This window comes from Macrobrachium nipponense, chromosome 15, assembly GCF_015104395.2.
Source record: "Macrobrachium nipponense isolate FS-2020 chromosome 15, ASM1510439v2, whole genome shotgun sequence".
Classification (NCBI taxonomy): Eukaryota; Metazoa; Arthropoda; class Malacostraca; order Decapoda; family Palaemonidae; genus Macrobrachium; species Macrobrachium nipponense.
The window spans coordinates 65,754,286-65,776,218 of NC_087208.1; the positions used below are offsets into that span (position 1 = coordinate 65,754,286).

The 21,933-nt window shown below is 38.0% G+C and overlaps 1 protein-coding gene across 1 annotated transcript in view; it reads right to left on the reverse strand.

Moving 5' to 3' along the window:
• The window catches only part of LOC135226888 (uncharacterized), a gene marked incomplete at its 3' end in the record, with an annotated part of 85,307 nt that extends 65,230 nt beyond the window's left edge, over positions 1–20,077 (reverse strand). Inside the window, 1 exon segment of the mRNA XM_064266579.1 lies at positions 19,522–20,077.
• Positions 20,078–21,933: the final 1,856 nt, after the last annotated feature.

Here is a 21,933-nt window from a genome sequence, read left to right on the forward strand (position 1 = left end):
ACCTACAAACTTTTGGCACTAACTGGTGTGGACATTTCCACTTTCGTCTAACTTAACTGCTATAGTGAATCTGAGAAGGGATCGTGGGTTGGGAAGGGTTTGCATTTGAAAGTAGTAGTGGGAGTTGTGGTGATTGAGTCACCACCTGATGTGGTTTGGACCTGAGAGTTAGTAATGGGATTTTCCCATTGCTATCTTAAGGGCGGAACCATTTCCAGGGATTGGCCCATCGGAATCTAAGGGGGGCGGCGGCTGGTGTTTTGGGGTTAGGACTCCTGGCTTTTGTCTGGAAGCCCACCAATAAGTTTGTGGTGGGGAGTTGATTCCCATTAGTTGGGGCAGAACTCCCAGCAGGCGGATTGGCTTATACCTGGGACACCGCCAACGTATTGGTGCTATCCTGAAAGGGTAGGACCATTGGGAGTCAACTCTCACTACTGCCATTGGTGGAGATTGTGAATACCTAAGTAACTCGCGATACTTTCTTGATATAACCGAGTAGTAATACCTGTATGAATGTACAACTGTGTGCATGAGAATATGTATGTATGTATGTACACATTCATATAAGTAAATGTGAGTGTATGCAAAAGCATACGTGTGTGAGTAGGGATGAATGAGTTTTTTGTAAACCAAATATGGATTCGGACTACGTACCTATGTCCGCTGCGAAACTGGACTCAGTGGCACCGTTGACGACTTCTAGCTCAAACAACGACCACCCTTTAAACCCCCCAGATATCAATAATAGTAGAGTGAAGCATTTGAAAGTTATACATATGGAAAATATTCCACTTCAATGTAACTATGAGGATATCTCGACCTCTTTGAATATCTTTGGTAGTATAGCTGAGATTCGTATGAACTTTCATGACACAGAAGGAAAATGGGAAGCTTGGGTAACATTTGATAAACATGAAGATACTTTTAAAGCAACCTGTAGTTTTGATAATTTGTAAGTATGCAACTCATTAGTTAAAGGAGCCTTGACCGATAAAGCCCCAAGAAACCTAGACGTTTATAAACCTGTAGAATGGAATCCAATCAACTCCAATAGTAGTACCATTGGCAAAATAAGAGTTCCCCAACCTCCTAAATGGCTGGTAGTAAAAGCCAAGGAGGAGAATTTCAACTATTATAAGTTTAGTAGGTACCTTCAGCAAAACGTAGGTGGCATAATGTGTGGTGATATTACTAGATTTGGTAAGAGCTCTGTGCTAATTCATGCAAAATTTAAAACTCAGTCACAGATGCTGATAATGATGAGAGTTGAAAACAATGATATGATAGAGGAAATTAGTCCTCACCTAAATTTTAGCTATGGAAGAGGTGTTTTTGATAAAGACTTGTATGAGTTTACCGAAGCAGAAATTTTAGATATGTGTCCACCAAATGGCAATATAATGATTTTTACTTTTGAAGACAGTAATATACCATCTCATATAGTAATAGAAAATGAAAGAGTGCGAGTTAGACCTTTTCATCCAAAAGCATTACAGTGTTTTAATTGTTTTAAATTTGGACATCCATCAAAAGCTTGTAAAAATATTAAGATGTGTGATAATTGCTCTGCCCTAGAACATGGCCCATGCTCGATACACATAAATGTATTAATTGTCAGCTAGACCACAAATCAGTTGTAAAAATATGTGAAGAATTTAAACTTGAAACAGCAGCAGTTAATAAGGCATATACAGAACACGTCAGTATTGGACATGCAAAACGACTCTTGGGAAGAGTTATTCCAAAGCTCTTACTACCACAAGAGCTCCACTTCAGTCTGTTACTCCTTCCTCGTCCTCAATGAAGGATGCCTCTGCCCCTGTGGTCCAACATTCCACTACTAGGGCTCCACTCCAATCTGTTGATCCTTCCTCATCCTCAATGAAGGATGCTTCGACTCCTTTGGCCCGACATACTGGGCCAAGTGCTCCGCCTAGTAAGGCTAGAGCACAAATGACCAAGACAGATATTGAAAACATTACATGTAATAAACAGGATATCTCCCTCAAACCTACCTGTACTCCTCCTTTTGTAATATCTCAGGCGGAATCTCTGCCTGATTTAATGGAATTAGAGGAAAAAAACAAATTAAGAGAGTAAGAACACCCTCATCCTCTCCTCCATTAACTCCAACAAAGGATAAAATCAAATTCAATGAGCAAGCTGGCGAAGTAAAACACTCGTTATCCAAAGCTTACAAGCAAAGCTAAGCATTCAAAAATGACCTTGATTAGAGGACTACCCTCCAAAACATAGACACCTTCTCTTCAATTTTACAATGGAATTGTCAGGGACTTCGTGCAAAATATGGGGAACTTAAAGTCTTACTCTATGAATACTCCCGTATTGCTGTATGTTTACAAGAAACAATGCTTGATGTCCACACACCCTGCCCAAGAGACTATATATCATATAGAACACAATATAATTTGGAGGTGGGAAGACATGGAGGTTGCCTTATATATGTTCACAGGGATCTTCCTCATTTTCCAATCCCACTAAATACACCTTTACAGGCTGTTACAGTTCAAATTCACGTAAGACGAAAATACACACTCTGTTCCCTTTATCTTCCACCAAACAATCCCATCACTCGAGAAGAGCTAATTGATTTACTTCATCAGCTTCCGTGACCATTTCTTCTCATGGGAGACTTAAATTGCATACATCCTTTATGGGGAGATGTGACATCAAATCAAAAAGGGAATTCTATAGCTTCCATACTAGAAAATGAAGTTTTAGGACTTTTAAATACTGGAGAACCCACTCATTATCATATCCAGACAGGTACAGTCTTATGCTTAGACCTTACAATATCTAGTTCCAATTGCACGATGGATTTCAGATGGAAGACAAATGATGACTGGCAAAGCAGTGACCATGCTCCCATAATAATAAATTCCAATGATAACCCACCACTTCAAAGATCTCCATGGTGGAATATTGAAAAAGCAGATTGGAACAAATTTAAAGAGTTAAGCGAAATAGTAAGTGATGCAAATGACTTCCCAACAGCAGATGATGCAATAGATTTATTAAATGGGACATTCCATACAGCAGGTATACATTCTATACCAAAAACTACAGGTCTTTTTAGGCGACGCCCAGTCCCGTGGTGGTCTGAAGAGCTCACACTTATACCAAGTCACAAGAACATCACTTACGTGTTATCGTAGACACCGAACCATAACAAATATGATAATATATAAACAATAGAGCTCGTTTTCGAAAGGCAATGAAAACTGCCTGAAGGCAGTCATGGGCATCATTTGTATCCTCCATTAACCGTCGAACACCTATCTGCAGTATATGGAAGAAAATAAAAAATATTGCCGGGAAATTTACTCCCAATCCTCCCCCGGCACTTAAGTTAATAACGACCTCATCGCCAGGGCAAAAGACGTAAGTGATAAACTTGCCGATCATTTTGCTCAAGTTAAAAAAAAATCTGATAGTTCCCCTGGATATCAATATAGAAGAAGAGAAGAACAACTGCCATTAGACTTTTCCACAGATAAGATAGAGCCATATAATATACCCTTTACAGAAAGGGAATTTGATGATGCCCTAGCCAGCAGCACTAACACTGTCCCTGGTCCGGATGAAATTCCCTAAGAAATGTTTAGGCGTATTTCAAAAAATACAAAACTCTTTATAATAAGTATAATTAATAGATTATAGCATGAAAGTAGCTACCCAACCATATGGGAATTGGCTTTGGTTTTACCTTTTGTTAAACCAGGTAAAGACCCTTTTTCAGTGGCTAGCTATCGACCAATAGCACTACTTGCTGTTTATGCAAGCTAATGGAGAAAAGGGTGAATACAAGATTTGTCTGGTATTTGGAACGTAATAATATCTTTTCATCCTCACAATGTTGATTTAGAAAAAAATGCACTCGGCAGTAGATGTCCTACTGCAGCTGGAAACCTCCATATGTGAAGCATTTGCCTCCAAGCAGCACCATATAACTATTTTTTTTATATATATATTGAGAAAGCTTATGATAATGCTTGGAGGCATGGCATTCTTAAGACAATTCATAATTCTGGTCTACGAGGAAAATTGCCCCTATTCATTAAAGCATTCTTGAAATATAGACATTTTCAAGTTAAAGTGGGCAGCACATTATCAAATAGAAGATGCCAAGAAGAGCGTGTCCCACAAGGGAGTGTGCTTAGTGTCACATTTCTTGCGTTAGCAATAAATGGTGTCGCGTCTGTTATACCCTAGGATGTATTGAGTACCCTATTTGTAGACGATCTTTCAATATCTGTTGCTGCATCACGAATGTCTGTTGCAGAAAGAAAATTACAGTTGACAAGAAATAAGATAGTAAACTGGGCAGAACAGCAGGGATATAAATTATCAGCTAGTAAGACTACTGTTATGCATTTTTACCACATTCGGAGAGTACACCCCGACCCAGACCTTTATCTGTATGACCACATAATACTCTGTGTCGAAGAGGTACATTTCTTATGCCTCATATTCGACAGAAAACTTAATTGGCTTCCCCATCTGAAACATTAAAACCAAATGCCCTGAAGCTTTAAGTATTTTGAAAGTATTATCTAATACTAACTGGGGTGCAGACAGGCAGACAATTATAAAACTGCACAAATCGCTTATTATTTCGAAGTTACTTTATGGATGTGAAATATATTCTTCTGCATCATCTAATCTTCTTGCTTTCTTAGATTCAGTACATCATACCGGTATACGCTTGGCAACGGGTGTCTAACGATCTTCTCCTATTTTAAGTTTATTATATCACCACTCATCAATTATAAGGTATTGGTTTAGGGTTCCGAGAATCCCCAACTCTAAAGTCTTTGAAGCAGCAAAAAGAAATTCTTTCAACAACTTTTATGGAAATCATCCAAGGTTTCCTAAGCCTTTTAGTTTTAGAGTAAAAAAGGTCTTGGAAACAATGAATATGTTAAGAAATCCTGTATGTCCAGTTACTTTACCAACTACCCCAACATGGAAATTACCTGTAACTAAATTTTGTAAATATTTTAAAGGTGTTAAAAGAGAGAAATCAGATACAGAAATCAGAGCATTATTTTTAGAACATACTGCAGAGCACTCAGGCTCTACATTTTTTTCCGATGGCGCCAAAACTGTTGATGAGGTCGGATATGTTTTTAGTGATGATTTTAGCCGCAGAGGAGCACTACCCATCATAGCATCGAACTTCACAGCGGAACTGTATGGAATTTTAATAGCATTGGAAGATATTGCAACCATCTAGAATTCCACTAATATCATCATCTTTTGTGATTCCAAAGGTGTATTACAGGCACATGAAATTTTTAATACTAATCATCCAATTACATTGAAAATCTCACAGTGGGTAATTTTTACATCAACGTAGAGGGATTACTGTATCGTTTTACTGGGTCCCAGCGCACGTAAATATATGTGGAAATGAAAAAGCAGACCAACTAGCTAAATCTGCAGCAACCAATATGATACCAAGACCAATTGCTGTACCATATAGACTTTTTTCCTCATGTATCAAAGTTCATTGCAAGATATGGGAACAGCAATGGAACGAAGTAGGACCAAATAAAATGAAAGAGTTTGCCACGCATACACACCCTTGGACATATGAATCTATGCATAGGAAATGGGAAGTAACGATGTGCCGCCTCCGCATAGGACATTCAAGATTGACTCATGGGTATCTCATGAGCGGTGAATCCCAACCTTACTGTGACGACTGCCTTGTCCCGATGACGATTAAGCATTTGCTAGTTGAATGTCTTAGTCATCGGGAACTGAGAGAGCAACACTTTAAAGACAGAAGAGATAGAGATGGTAATTACAGTTTGGCAAAGATAATGGGTGAAGAAGCGCAGTATGATTATGAGTGTGTTGTTGAGTTTTTAAAAGAAGTTGGTGTTTTTAAAAAAAATTAGGTATTTCACTTTTTTGTATGTGTGTAGCTTTTAGCTTTGGTTTTTTAAGATGTATGTGCGGAAACGTGAGTAAATGTATTTATTGCCTGTTTGTGTTCTAGTATGAATGCCTCTGCCTCTGTGCAGTTTTTTTGTATTTTAATTTAATGTTTGTTATGCTGTATGACCTATTTGGTCCCAGTTCCTGGCCCTTGGCCTAGACCTTATTTTATTCAATCCTTCGGGCCAGCCCTATGAGAGCTGAAAGTCAGCTCGGTGGCCTGGTTAAACTATTTTTATAATAATAATAATTTTGCTTTTGTGTTGTTTAGTGTTTATATAGCGGCTTTGCGCTCGATGTAGTGCAATAACTGATGTGGAATTTTAAGTTTTTTTTAATGTGCGTGTATTTTCCCCAAATTGGTTGCCCAAATGGATTCGTTCGGCGTCAATGATCCTGGTAGTCACGACGCCAGATAATTATTAATTATTCACTCATTCATATCCCCATCCCGTCCCTCCCTACCTCCCTCCTCCACCCTTCCCCTCCTCATCCCTCCCTCCCTCAACCCACCTTCCTGGCCTTCAGTCTCGGGCCCCCACTTTCCTGCCTATTATTATATTATATAAAGTGATATTGGAAGCTATAAATATGTTGGTTTTTGCAAATTTATGTGTTCATTTAATTCTTGTTCACCAAGAGTATGAGACCCTCTTAATGAGAGAATGCCTTGAAGTTTCTTGGCTTCACCTTGGAATGTTTCTTCCTTGGTGAAGCCTTGAAACGGGCAAGAGGGCTCTCGAACTTGGGAAATTTTCCCCAAGTCTCGAATCTAAATTTCTCTCTTTAGTCTTTCACTAATTCCTTTTTTATTTCGACCTCTTCCTATTTTTAGCATCCTACTTTCTTCTTGCTGTCCAAACCCTATTAGTAATATTTCTTTTATTCAATTTTCTTTTTACTAGTAAATAGCGTGGATATTTCCACATTCGTTACATCATGCAGGTTTGATGAATGGGAGAAGGGATCACGGTTGGGAGGGATTTTCATTCAAAGCTATATGTGAGAGTATAGGATGACTGACGTCAGCCGTCCCGAAGATGGTTTGGACCTTTTGGCGGAACTGTTCCCGGAGGTTGGGTCATCGGAATCCAGGGGGATCCAATCTTTGGGAATAGGACTCTCGGCTTATGGCCGGAAGCCCGTCATTACAGATGCAGGGGATGATTCCATGATTTTATGGTCTCAGTCCCAACAGGCGGGTTTAGCTTACACCTGTGCCTCTGTATCTGTTTTGATGCGATCCTACGGGTAGGGTATGGAGCGGATCATCTGGGAAGTATGCTCTCACTGTGCCGATAGTGGAGAATGTAAATGCCCTTTACAACGTATGATACTTTCTTAATATTCTCAAACAGGTAAAACAAACAAACAAACACAAAACATTTAAACAAACAAGCTAAAACCTTCTTATGGATATTCGGCTAATGACCCCCCCTCCCCCTGGATTTGCTGACTCTCCACCGGCACTGTTGACGACTTTAGCGACTTCAAGTAATGACAACTCGGTTGACGACCAGGGAAACTAAATAGGGCTTTGGGCCTCCAGTTCCAGTATTTACACACTGGAACCATTTATTCCTTCATCCCCAGGATGCCAGGGGATTAAAAATCTGGCAGTGCAAATGAAAATTGTAGAGTCTTGTATTGTACGGGCATTGCACTTGATATGAATTATGAAAAATTGTTCACTCATTTTAAACTATTCGGAGAGATTGAAAGGATGAAGCTGAAACTCTCAAAAGACAAAAAAACAAAGATTTTGAAGCATATATAACTTTTCAGGATCATTCCAAAGCTATGGTTGCCCTTTCCAATATCAAAAGTGGCAACATTTGCGGATTTTCTGGCTGTGCAAAATTGCATAATATTCAAACGTTTTGGATTCTGAATTTGACTATATTCCAAAGTACTCTGACTTGTGTGATGCCCAGAAAATTGCTCCCAGGGTATTACCTGAGCCAATTTGGTATGTTGCTTCGTACAAGGAAGGGTGCAACAACATCATTAAGGGATACGAATGCCTTGAGAAGAAAGTTGGTACCATTCCTCAAGGAAATTTGAAGCGTTTTGGATATAATCTATTAATTAAGGCTGGGAATGAATCCCAAGCAGTATTATTGAGAAATTTTAAACCTTCTGATTCAGATAGCATTGGGAAAGTTTATCCTCACAGCACCTTCAACCAGTCAAAAGGATTAATATATTGTAGAGATTTATATGAGTTTTCTGATGAAGACATACTGAGAGATGCCCCTCTTCTGTTTATAAAGTTAAAAGCTACCAAGATAACAATGCCATCTTGTTGATATTTACCACACCCTATCTTCCAGACTATATAAAGTCAGACACTTGAGCATTGCTGTCAAGAAATTCCACCCACGACCTATGCAGTGTTACAAGTGTTATGATTTTGGTCATGTTATTGGGAAATGCACCAATGAAAAAAGATGCTTCATTTGCTCCAAATTCCATAATGCTTCTGAATTCCACGATACCTCCAAACCGAAAGATTGTGTATCCGAAAAATTTTGTTATCATTGTGAGGGAACTCACTCTCCGAACTCAAGACAATGTCCTCTGTATAAATTAGAACAGACTATAACTATATACTGCTAATAATGAACATATCACCTATAAAACTGCAAGAAACCATATTTAGGTAATAATTCGACTTATGCGAAAGTAGCATCCAAGAATCAGCATTCAACTGATGATATACAAGTTTCTCATTTCTTGTCTGGTGCAGAATCAAGGATTCCTGATAACTCTACTTCATCAAGTCGATCAGAATCCAATTCTTGCATTGACGCTGGTATTCCCAAATCATTACCAAAACGCCAGCATATAAATAGAATAATTGGAAAAAAAAGAATGACACTACTACCCAAAATCAAACTAAAAAAGAAGAGCAGATTTCTGTACAGAACAGATTCAACATACTTGCCACTGATGACAGCACCAAAGAGACGGAAGAACTTTCTGAAGTGGAGATGGTGGAACTAGAAATCCCAAAAGCAAAGTCAGAAAGAAAAAAACGTGTACTTGAAAGTACAACTCCTCCCAAATCAAAAAAATCGAATAATGAGATATGCTTAACAAAACCAGCAGAAGATACTCTTCAAGTATACATACCTGAAAGGGCTTCTACCCATGTACCAAACCCAATTGAAGCAGTAAATAGTAACATTGCTTCAACTCCCAACCTCTGAATCTGAAATTAATGTTTCAGACAATCATATTACCACCCATGTGATAAAGGCCGAAGTACACGCAAATGCACACGGTTTCTCAAGAAGTGGAAGGAATCCTTACTAACAATGTACCCCTTGAAGAATAAATCCCTCACCAGTTTTAGGCAAAACTAGTAAATCAATGATATCCCATAAAAGAACACCAACAGGGCATAAAACAACCCACAAAATGTCCCTGTGGCTGTAATGATTGTTTTTTTAGACGAATTCAATGACCTTAAAAATATAAGTCTACATAATATGAATAATCTAATAGACAATTTTACTAAGAACAAGAATAAAAACCAGTATGGTAAATTAGAAAGCCACAACACTGGTTGTATGTGTGTTGACCATCTAATAAAAGAAGCGTGCAACAGGCACCCTTCATCTTGGAAAATTTCTTCCGAGGAAAAAATTTAATCACAATCCAAAAGAAATTCAGGAAACGAATCGAAATCGAAGTAACCAACAGGGAGCCATAGCTAAGGAAGCAAAACCTAATTCAAAAAATTACTGCTACTTGCAGTTAAACAGAAACCCATTCCCAGCAAAATAAGCAGAAACAATACTCTACCTAGTGATATTCCACCTCCACTACCATAATGTACAATTCATACGTAATCCAATGGAATGTTAATGGTCTTAAAACCCGTTTACATCAAGGGAAATTCAAAGACTATTAAAATATTATAATCCAATTGCAATATGCTTACAGCATACAAATGATACCGTTCAATCAATAGGAAATTACAATTTAGCATCTCATTCATTTCCTTCTGCTAATACATTAGGAACTGCAATCTATATTCATAACAGAGTAACCTTACGATGCTATGTCCTTTAGAACCTCAGAATTTCAATTATCTGGAGTTAGATTACATTTAGATAATAACTCTTTAATATTTATAATATGTACAATCAACCCTCTTGTAACTATAATTTGCAAAATCTACCTAAAGTATTCCCCAAAAGGCAAGAGAATTTCCTATTATTAGGGGACTTTAACTCCCACAATCCCATCTGGGATACCAATTGTGTTGATGTTGACACAAATGGTTCAAAGGTCGAACGATGATGAATGATCACAACCTCTGTATATTGAATGAGGCAGAGAGTAGCACTTACTACTCAAAAACTCATGGCACCTATTCGTCAATTGATTTAACACTCTGTCCCAAATAATATTGTTGATAGGTTTGAATGGAATGTCCTAGATGACCGTTTTTAACAGTGACCATTTTCCTATTTTGATTACCATATTTAGGACATACACCAACTTCTCCGATCCAACGGTATAATATAAATAAAGCTGACTGGGATAAGTTCAAGTTTTACACTAGGCAAATGCCTGCCTTTGATTATCCCCAGGATCATGATAAACAAACGACGACTTTGTGAATTTTATCACACAAGCGGCTGATAAATCGATGCCTCTGACTGGCACTCGACAGTTGAAACATTCGGTCCCATGGTGGTCAGACACATTAACCCAACTGATAACGAAAAGCATGCAATTGGAAGAAAATTAGAAACCCTAAATAAAAAGATTCAAACATTTGAGTACAGGTCCCCTAATGTTAGGGAATACAATAAACAAATTAGTTGACATAGCCATAGAAATTAGTGTATTGAAACCATATTTTAATAAGATTTCTGCTAAATTTAGGAAGGAAGTAATTAAAGTAAACCAGGTCAAGATAATTTCATGGCAAAAATACGTGTCAAGCATATCAGAGATACTTCTATGCAGAAGGTGTGGCAGAAATTTAGGAAGATTAACGGTTCTTACAGCAGACCAGCAAGACACGCATTAATGCATAATGGCAATCTCTAATATTATCGGTCGTAATATTGAAAACATAAGCAGTATTGATAATTTAGTATGCCCACTTTGCGAGCCCCCCCCCCCTTAAAAGATGAGAAGAATCAATACCATTGAATTTTGATACTGTAGAAGATATTTACTACAATAAAAGATTTACTGAAGAAGAGTTGGAATTTGCATTATCAAACTGTAGCTCAACAGCCCCTGGAAAAGATAATGTAAATTTCGATATGATGAGAAATCTAGCCCCTTTAGCCAGGCTATCTATTGGATTTCTATAATCATCTTTGGACCAAACATCTATTTCCAAAGGCATGGAAACATGCAATAGTAATACCAATAGCTAAGGCAGGAAAAGATCCTTGTAATCCAGATAATTACAGACCAATTTCACTAACCAGTTGTGTTTGTAAATTACTGGAAAAGATGGTTAATTATAGATTGAATTGGTGCTTGCGTCGTAATAATGTTTTATCAAATTCTCAATTTGGCTCACAATCGGAGCGATCCACCTTGGACTCTCTTTCACACCTGGAAAATTATGTACGTAGAGGTTTTGAACGAAAACAGATCACAATATCCCTATTTTTTGACATTCGAAAGGCATATGATACAACATTGGAGGTACTCGATAGCTAAAATCCTTGCATCATAACGGTTTCCGAGGACATCTTCCTATTTTTATCAGAAATTTTATAGATGGAAGAACATTTCAAACTCGTATTGATAATATTTACTCTGAATCTTTTAAGCTTGACTGTGGTGTACCCCAAGGCAAGGTGTTTTAAGTGGAACGCTTTTTGCGTTGGCAATTAACGATATAGTAGAAATTCAAATGCCACAGGGAGTGCAAAGTAGTCTTTATGTGGACGACTTTACAATTTACTATCACCAACAATCTTCGTCATTTGCAAAGAATTCTAAATAATGCCATTCGAAAAATACAAGCTTGGACTGCGTCTGTTGGTTTCAGACTTTCGGCAGAAAAAACTCAAGCAATAATGTTTTATAGGAATAGTAGATGGAAACAGAATCAAGATATAAATCTTACTTTGGGCAATGTACAAATCATTTCCAAGATAAAGTAAAATTTTTGGGACTGGTCGTTTGATACTCATTTGAATTGGAAAAGCACATGTATCTTACATCAAATCTAAAATGTAATAGTGCTCTTAACTTAATGTGAAATTGGATCTCTATACAATATGGGGTGCAAGGAGATCAACTTTACTGATGATATATAAGGCATTGGTCTTATCAAGAATAGATTATGGAAGCCCAATATATGGATCAGGATCTGAAGCAACTTTGAAGTCTTTAGATCCAATACATACTCGAGGCCTGAGAATTTGTAGTGGAGCGTTTAGATCATCCCCAAATCTCTCGGTTTTATGTGAAATTGGAGAACCCCCTTTGTCGTTGCATCGGGATTTTGTAACAATGCGGAGTGCATTGAATATTCTGTCTATAAGTTCTCCTACAAAAAGCTCTTTTTTCAGAGTGATATTTTTATAAATAATCATGTGCCACCATTCCCCATTAGAGCAAATAGGCTGTTGCAGTCAACAAATATCAAAATGAACATCATTCAACCATCTCTTTTCCCCCCACCTTGGATCATGAAAAAAACAAGATATTCTCTCATCTTTTTTCATTTATCAAAGAAATTTAGCTATACCCCGAGTCACCATCAACAAATTGCCATAGAGCATATTCAAAGGAAAGGTCCTCACTACGCCATATCACTGATGGCTCTAAATCTTCAGTGGGTGTAGGAAGCGCTGCAGTGTCTTTGAAGAAAATGAGCCAGTTATCATTGCCAAATGAGTCTTCAGTATTCACCTCCGAGCTATATGCCATTTTACTAGCCATCAATATTGTTAAGCACATGAAGAAAGACTAAATTTAAAATTTATCATCTACTCGGATTCACCGAAGTGCCATAGAAGCCCTCAAAAGCTATTCAACATAAGAACCTGTTGGTATTAAAGATTAAAGAACTTTTAAACAATTTTTATCTTGAAGGGGTAGATATTGAATTATGTTGGGTCCCAGCTCATGTAGGAGTTGTTGGAAATGAAAGAGCGGATACTGCTGCTAAAACAGCCGTCAACCTGCCTCAACGGAATATTAATCTCCCGTTAGAGATTACATAACTTTATTAAAAACATTTACAATGGAAAAGTGGCAAAGATTGTGGAGCAACGTATCTCAGAATAATAAATTAAGACATTAAAGTCAACTGTTTCTCCATGGGAGTCATCTAATCAATACGACAAAAAACTGAGGTAATATTGACTCGATTAAGAATTGGCCATACGAGATTGACCAATGGATTTTTTAACGTGTACACCTCACGGCACTATTCCCATGTGCAGTGAGTGTGATACTTTTTTATCTATTAAACATATATTTTCGGTTTGTCGGGTTTTTAAGCGAGAAAGAGAGATATGTTTTGGCCGGAAAAACGTTTTCTGACATTTTAAACTGAATCTAGTAGTTTTTTTTTCTGTTTTTAGAATTTTAACTTTTCTAAGGAATACACGTTTAATTGATAGAATTTAAGTTTTTACCTAAGATTTTTATTTTATTACTAATTCTTTTTAAATTACGTAGATTTTAATATATAGTTAATTTTTTTATCGCTTAGATTTCATATATATATTTATTTATTCATTCATTTTTTCACTTAGATTTAGTACTATATTTGAAGATAAATAGATATATATGTATATTTTTTTTTTATTTTTTTTTTTTATTATTGTTTTTTTTTTATTTAATTTTTTTTTATTGTTATATCCCGATTTTTTTTTTTCGGGCCAGCCCTGTGAGAGTCAAGTTTGACTCATTGGACTGGTAAAACTCCTTTCTTTAATAATAATAAAAGAGTATGAGAGACAAGGTCTGCTCACTTCCCCCAAATCCCCAAGTTGTTGGAGCTTTGACTACTACTAATTGCGTCAGCAGATGAGTTGCCGTCGAGGAAAAACAAAGAAAATGGGTATAATTTGGGGGAAACTACTTTCACTGTCATAATATAATTTTGTGTGTGTGTGTGTTTCGTTTCTACTAATGTAACGCTTCCAGTGGATACCAAGGAATTTTTATTAGAAACCTTTAATGGTCTATGGGTTTCCCATACATCTCCTGATTCCTGGCATACATCAATTGTAATTCCAGGCCACAAGTCTGGTAAAGACCCAGAACTGCCATCTAGTTATAGGCCCATATCCTTGACCAGTTGCATATGCAAACTATTTGAGAGAATGATCAACAACAGACTTGTGTGGTATCTAGAATCAAAAAATCTTTTATCTAACAGGCAGTTTGGTTTTAGGAAGAACCGAAGTACTCTAGACCCTTTGCTGATGTTATCAAGGGAAATTTCAAATGCCTTTTCTAACCAAAACCAGGTGGTGGGTGTTTTTTCTTTTTTGACCTCGAAAAGCATATGACACGACCTGGAGGAGTGGTATTTTAAAGCAATTGGCCTCGTGGGGTATAGGTCGGACATATGTTCTCTTTTATTGAAGAATTTTTATCAAACCGCTCAATTAAAGTGAGAGTAGGGTCAGAGAAACTATCTTCAATCCTACATGCAAGAAGAAGGTGTCCCCCAAGGCAGCGTATTGAGTGTGACCTTATTTGCTGTTGCAATTAATAGTCTCATGAGTCACATACCTCCTGGCATACAAGGATCACTATTTGTCGATGACTTTGCAATTTATTGTAGTGGATCATCTGCACTACAAGCATGCCAAAATCTTCAAATTGCAATAAATGCTGCATCCGCATGGGCAAATTCTTGTGGATTCATGTTTTCACCTCAGAAGACCAAAGCCATTCGCTTTACTCTTACTCGTAAAAGGGAAGAGATCCCCACCCTTTTCTTAATGATTGTATTTTGCCATATGAGGATAATATCAAGTTTCTTGGAGTCATTTTCGACAAGAAAATGACATTTGGTCCCCATATAAATGACCTATCTATCAGGGTTAAGAAGTCACTGAACATTCTGAAAGTTGTATCGCATTTCGATTGGGGTGCTGATAGAACAACTTTGCTTAGAATTTATACATCTTTGTGTCTGAGCAAGTTAGACTATGCATGCCAAATATCTGGGTCAGCTACAAAGACTTTACTTGGAAACTTGATATTGTTCACAATGCTGGGCTTCGCATCTGCACAGGTGCTTACAGAACATCTCCCATTGACAGTCTCTATGTGGATTCTGGCATACCTCCCCTTTCCATTCGCAGAGAGGAGTTGAGTTTGAGGTTTTTAGCTAGGTCCCTTGCTGTGAGAAACAATCCTAACTATAAATATGTCAGGGCGCCTTTAGATCGGGCTCCTAACAGATCTAGAGTGCCCAAGCCTTTGGAAGTTGAAAAATGATGCTAGAGAAGTAGGCTTGTTAACAGCACAGATAGCAGAGGTAGGATATCCCAAGTCTCCCCCCTTGGTGTAATCCACCAAGTTAAAGTATGTTTTACGGCAGGAGGGAAAAATACCTTACCTAGTAGGGTAATGAAAAGTGAGTTTTTAAATCATGCTGCTCAACATCATGGGAAACATGTTTTTACAGATGGCTCCAAATCGGCTGCAGGAGTTGGAAGTGCAGTGCAGCTGTGGTGGGGGATATTGTTATTAGAAGGAAACTCCCATCCTCTTGTTCAATATTTACTGCTGAGCTGTACGCAATAATTCTCGCAGTCCAACATATTTTTAAAAATGGCAACCAAAATAGTTTTTATACAATTTTTACGGATTCCCAATAGTGTTTTACTCTCATTAAACAAATTATGCCAGGGCCATCATTCTAGTAAACAAGAGGAGCAGGACTGGGTAAGTACTTACTGCAGTCTAGGAAGAGTATCAGTGTTCACTTCTGTTGGGTCCCTGCCCATGTTGGGGTGGATGGAAATGAACAAGTAGATAAGGCAGCAAAGGAAGCTTCAGGGCTAAGTAATCCATCCCCCTTGAGTATTCCTTACAAAGATCTTAAAAGTGAGATTCATCTTTACTGTAAAAATAAGTGGCAGGCTCGATGGTCTGAACTGACCACCAATACAAAATTGAAACAAATCCACCCATTGGTGGATAAATGGTCATCTTGTAATTCTACAAGTAGGAGGGATACCATTATTTTAACTAGGCTGCGTATTGGCCATACACATGCAACGCACAATTATTTAATGAAGAGTGGGGAAGGGAGACAGGCCCCTCACTGTAATACCTGTCAAGTAACAATGGATGTTAAACATATTTTAGTTGATTGTCCTGTTTTTAATTTTCAGAGGAGGACACATTTACTCCAGGACAAACCTTTGAGAGATATACTGGGGGAAAACTGTAATACCCTGAACTTGAGAAAATTTATACAAAGTATTGGGTTATATTACGAGCTATAATTGATTTTATTAATTTATTTATTTATTTTACCCTTTTAATCCTATTTATTTATTTTCATCTAGATTTTATTGTATGAAAGTGTTGCGATTGATATTAAAGGTTAAAATGGTACTAAATGGTGTGAGTATACAGATATTATGATTGAATGAATTTTGTTATATAGCGCTGAATGGCCTTTGACGCCCCAGTGCTTGGCTTAATGCCTAAATCCTATATTCAATTCAATTCAATACTAATGTAACGCCAGTAATAAGGATGCAATTCTTGTACCGTAATGAGTTTAATGAATGAGTTGAATATCATGCATTTAGCATTATATTACTTATCAATAATGTAAAGTGTATTTCTTACAATTGGGACAATCGGTTATGAAAACTGACTAAGTGTTAGCTAATTTCCTATTTTCAGGCATTTAACATACAGGGTTTTTGTTATAAAGAAGGTATCCAGTTTTGGCCTCATTCATAATCAGTTAAGATATTCATTTTCTTATGTATTTCATTGATTTGTAACTCTATTTTTAGCATCTGCAAACTGTCATAATTGAGGAGTCGCTCGTTTTTTGTTCCTTGTCGGCAACAGACCAAAAATACAGGTGATATATACTTATCAAAGGAACTATATATCAACACTAATATAATCTGAATATACTTGTTGCTTATGTAGCTATAAATATAGAGTATATTTCTATATATAGTGTCTATGAATATAGATAACGTAATAGATAATATAATAGGGAGATATATACATTGATTGATTGATTGACCAATGTGCTTTTTTGGTGAGTGTGATATAAAGATTCGCGTATCTATTTAGATTGATCCTTATTCTGGTGTCAGCTTTCTCCATTTTGTTTATGGTTAGGAGTCGCATTGCAGTTGCATTTCTCCAACGACGTGGACAAAGTGACATGACAGCCATGACGGCCATGAAAAATCCGTCTCCATCAATGACGCAGTGAATACTTATAGCAGAGTCTAGATCTTGACTTATTGTGCGACTCCTCCATACGACAGACAGCCCCTTGTCATGACGGTATATTACCTGACACGCCGAGGATACTTTAAACAAATACAATGGGAAAAATTAACCATTTCTATGGTCATGACGTCAAACCTCGCTATCCTTTTCATTATGAACTTTCCAATTATCTGCTGGAATTGAAAAATATCAGGGAAAACATATTACTTGGGGGAGAAGTGAGAAACACGCGATAAAGAAAGAGTGAGAGAAAGGGAGAGAGAGGGAGGGGAGGGGGATAGCGGGTGTTCGAATCTGTAAACGAGTCCTGCTGACGCATACGACTTTGCCTTTTAAAAGTCAAGAATAAAAGCCTTAACTAACACCATTTGACAATGCACTATATTACTAAAAATTAGGGCGAGATGTCTTGTACACATTGTCAAAGTACCATTTCGATCAAATAATGAGTTTGAAAGATATTTGAGAAAAACGATGACTCACGGTCACTGAACTGCATAGTAGGAAAAATAGTCCCAGGTATGAAGGGGGATGGTGGGGGGGGGGGGGGGGGGGGGGGGGGGGGGGGGGGGGGGGGGCGTTTGGTTCCTGTCCCACTGACTAATAGTCGGTCATGAGGTTCTCTCGTGCCGTAAGGAAACACACCCCAATATTAAAATTCATGTTATAGAGAGAGACGAAATTGGTCAACTACCCTTTTTGGATGTCCTGGTATTCCGACTTAACGATAGTTTTAATACTGTTTTTTTTTATATATCGAACAAATAGCCTTTTACAGGCTTGCGTTCATATTTTTTTAACCGTGCTTGCTTTTATAATTTTAAACTTGATTCAATTTTTACTCACCTAAACAGGGCTTATACTTTGACCTCGTCAGGGGGAATCATACTATTAAGAAATATTTTTACAGAAATATTTTACTGACGACTGGTTTCCATCTCGTATTTTCTATAGATACAGCAAAAGTTTCCTAAACAGGAAACCGTCCGATTCTCCTGGCATTACTTCAGTACCAGTGTATCACATATTCAAGACGGTAAATTCAGAAAAATCACATTAAGTCGGGAATAAAAAAACAGGTTATTCTTATTCCAAAAAAACCATTTGCAGTTGTAGGGTCACTTCTTAAATTTGAAGATAGACTCTGCCCCGTAATGCGATCTTTAGTCGTGTATATTTGCTCCAAGTGTGGAGGGTCAGAGCTGAGGATTCGCATGAAGGTATCAGCCATCGCACCTGTTGCAGCCAGACTGTCCAATCTTCAATTTTCTTACATTAGAAATCATGCAAAAACGTATAAAACCAATATCGAATACTCTGACTTCTCTGTTTTGGGCCAAACAGCTTGCTTTCATGAACTGCTCATTTCAGAATCGTTATTTATTTTTAGAATCTATTTATTCAGCAGTTTGTGCCCAAGTTGAACTCTCACACCGCCTCTGTACAGCTGCACCTGGTTTGAGCTGGTTTTATGTTGCTTTTCTCTCATTTTCGGGTCGTTCAGTCTTCAACTTATGGTCTAAAAGGGACTTTGGCCTGAATTATTTTGTTTTAATGTATATATATGTTGAGAGTCTTAAAAGAAACATTTTTATATGCCATGTGTTTTGATATTGTAGTACGTTTATTTGTGCCTCTTTTATCCTTGAGAACGTAACGATGTTGGTATGAAACACGTCGGCGTAATTAATGACCCACTTTGAATTCGCCACCCTTACCTGATATATATCTATATATATATATATATATATATATATATATATATTTATTTATTTATTTATTTATTTATTTATTACATATCACGTATGTGAATAGGAAGATGTAAATTTCGTCCATCATCATTAACTGTCAAAGAACCCTCCTCTTTATTAATATTATTAATATATGCATAAATTTGTAAGTAGGCCTGCTTATACTTCAGTGTATGTATTATGCAAACGTTACTTTTTATGTTTGTTTTCAGGCTTAAGTTTAGTATGGGAGTAGAGGCCTTGTGGCGTAGTTGTTTTACTATGCATGCAGTACCGAATAAATGAATATAGATGAAATGATGATTGAACTTGAGTATTTTCCTAACTTACTCTTCAGTTAGCGTACCTTTGAAATAGCAGTCGCTGTGGTGTAGGGGCTTTTGTTGCGCCTTTGGATATGTTGCCGCCAAGTTGTTGGATATGTTGCCGCCAAGTTGTTGGATATGTTACCGCCAAGTTGTTGGATATGTTGCCTCCAAGTTGGTGGATATGTTGCCGCCAATTTGTTGGATATGTTGCCGCCAAGTTGGTGGATATGTTCCCGCCAAGTTGTATAAGAGACGACGCTCTTTGGACACCCGCGCACTTTGTATGTAGGAATCTTCGCGGAGTTAAACACAATCACGGTACATCTAGACCGTGAACACAATGAACACGAGTGGTCACATCACTGAACTCTCCCGTGCTTGCGCTGGACCCGAGGCTGTAGTTGGAATACTCGTCTTTTCCTTTTACTGGAATGTTAAGCAGGCGTGCAACTTCGGTCTTCTTGTTTTAAGCCGACGATGCCACGCTTGGATCCTTCTCTTGTCCCCCTCCTTCTTTTCCGAAGGCTGGGGTTTAATTGTAGCACTACACTTCCTTGGGTGTTCCTCGGGTACCTTTACCGCTGGGAAGGTTACCTTGACGAGACTATGAGAGTGTTTGTCGGGCTCTTGCTCAGAGTGATAGGGGGAGGGAGGGAGAGGAAACCGGTTCTGTGCTTGCGCTTCCATTCCCTGTGCTTTTGGGTGCAAATACTAGTGAGCGTCTTTGGTTCCTTGGCTAGATGATTTTTTTTTTTTTTTTTTTTTTTTTTTTTTGTATCTTGAATGGTTGTGTGTGTGTGTGTAAGAGAGACCGAGAGACAGAGAGAAAGTTAGTATAGATCGCGGTGCTTGCCTATTCGTGAGCGAAGTAGGAAAGTGTCGAAACACATGGGTCTTTTCTAATGCTTCTCGTTTCCTATTTCGTGTCCTCATACGTATTTTCATTGGAAGCCTAATTTTTCTCCCGGTTTTCTGTCCGGTTCTCGGAAAATAATTTGCGACGAGGTTGTTATTCTCATTGGGACCCACCGTAATCAACTAACTGTCAGATACGTATTCAGTGAAACGTGCAACATTCTTACAGCGCCCCCGCCACTCTCGGGAATTGAACCCTGGTTCTGTCATATATATAGGCATGCAACACAATCTACTCTCTCTCTCTCTCTCTCTCTCTCTCTCTCTCAATAATCTATATATATATATATATATATATTATATATAGATACTATAGATATTGAATACTAGTGTTTTGTTATTGAGCAGTTTCCGAAAGTGGTTTGAGGTTTTGAAATCATTTTAAACTGATGATTGAGCACAATTGGATGATCATACCAAGATGTGACATTTCAGAAATTATTATATGAATGAATATGTTAATCATTATAATTTTAACATCATCGCTAAAATGGATTTTAACGTTTGATTTGACTCTACTTCTCATATTATTGCCCATATTATTGTCTCTGTATGTGTCGAGAACAGTTGTAAACGGCTGATTAGATGATTTTGCAGTTCAGATTTCAGGGTAAAATGAACATACCCGCCCAGTTGATTTTCAGACAATCCTCCCCTGAATTTGCCGGCCGTAGTTTCTTGCCAGAAGTTTGAATTGCGGCAAGGTTAAGTTCAACCAAGTCTTGCTATTGTTATTGACAAAATAAATATGACGTGTCGAGCAGAAACTCCGCATTCGATGCTTCATCCATGATGAAACTACTGGAAGGAAGACGGTTTCTCTTAGGGGGCAACCGGTCGGTTGTCTGTCGGGTCACTGCTGTGACCCCTTTGCATGTGCCCCGAAGGTGGCTCTAATGGCCTTCTCCAGGTTGCAGTTTGGTCATTTGAGCGCTTGATGCGTAACAAAAGATAGTGGCATGGAGGTAATAAGACAGATATCTACACCTCAACAGTACTCGGAACACCCTTTTTATGTGAGGGGGGGGGGGGGGGCGCCGTGAACTTCTCGATAAATTTTTTATATCGGCAGCTGTTTATTGCTTGTTTGCTTGTCTGGTGTTTTTACGTTGCATGGAACCAGTGGTTATTCAGCAACAGGACCAACGGCTTTACGTGACTTCCAAACCACGTCGAGAGCGAACTTCTATCACCAGAAATACACGTCTCTAACCCATCAGTGGAATGCCCGAGAATCGAACTCGCGACCACCGAGGTGGCAGGCCAAGACCATACCGATCGCGCCATGAGGCACTGAAGCATTTGCTTATGATTGGCTCATATATTTTTGTTAGTTTGAATCCGTACATAGAGCCTCTAGAACTTCACACGCGTCATCGGGAACTTAATCAGTCTCCCCAAGTTTCTTATAGGCATTTATATACTGGTCATTCCCCTGTATGATTCTGAATGGAAGAATCTTCCTTTCCTCATAAAGGCACTGGTAGTATCGCTTCCAGTGAATGCGAGTAGACCCAAGCAGGGCTTTGCTAACA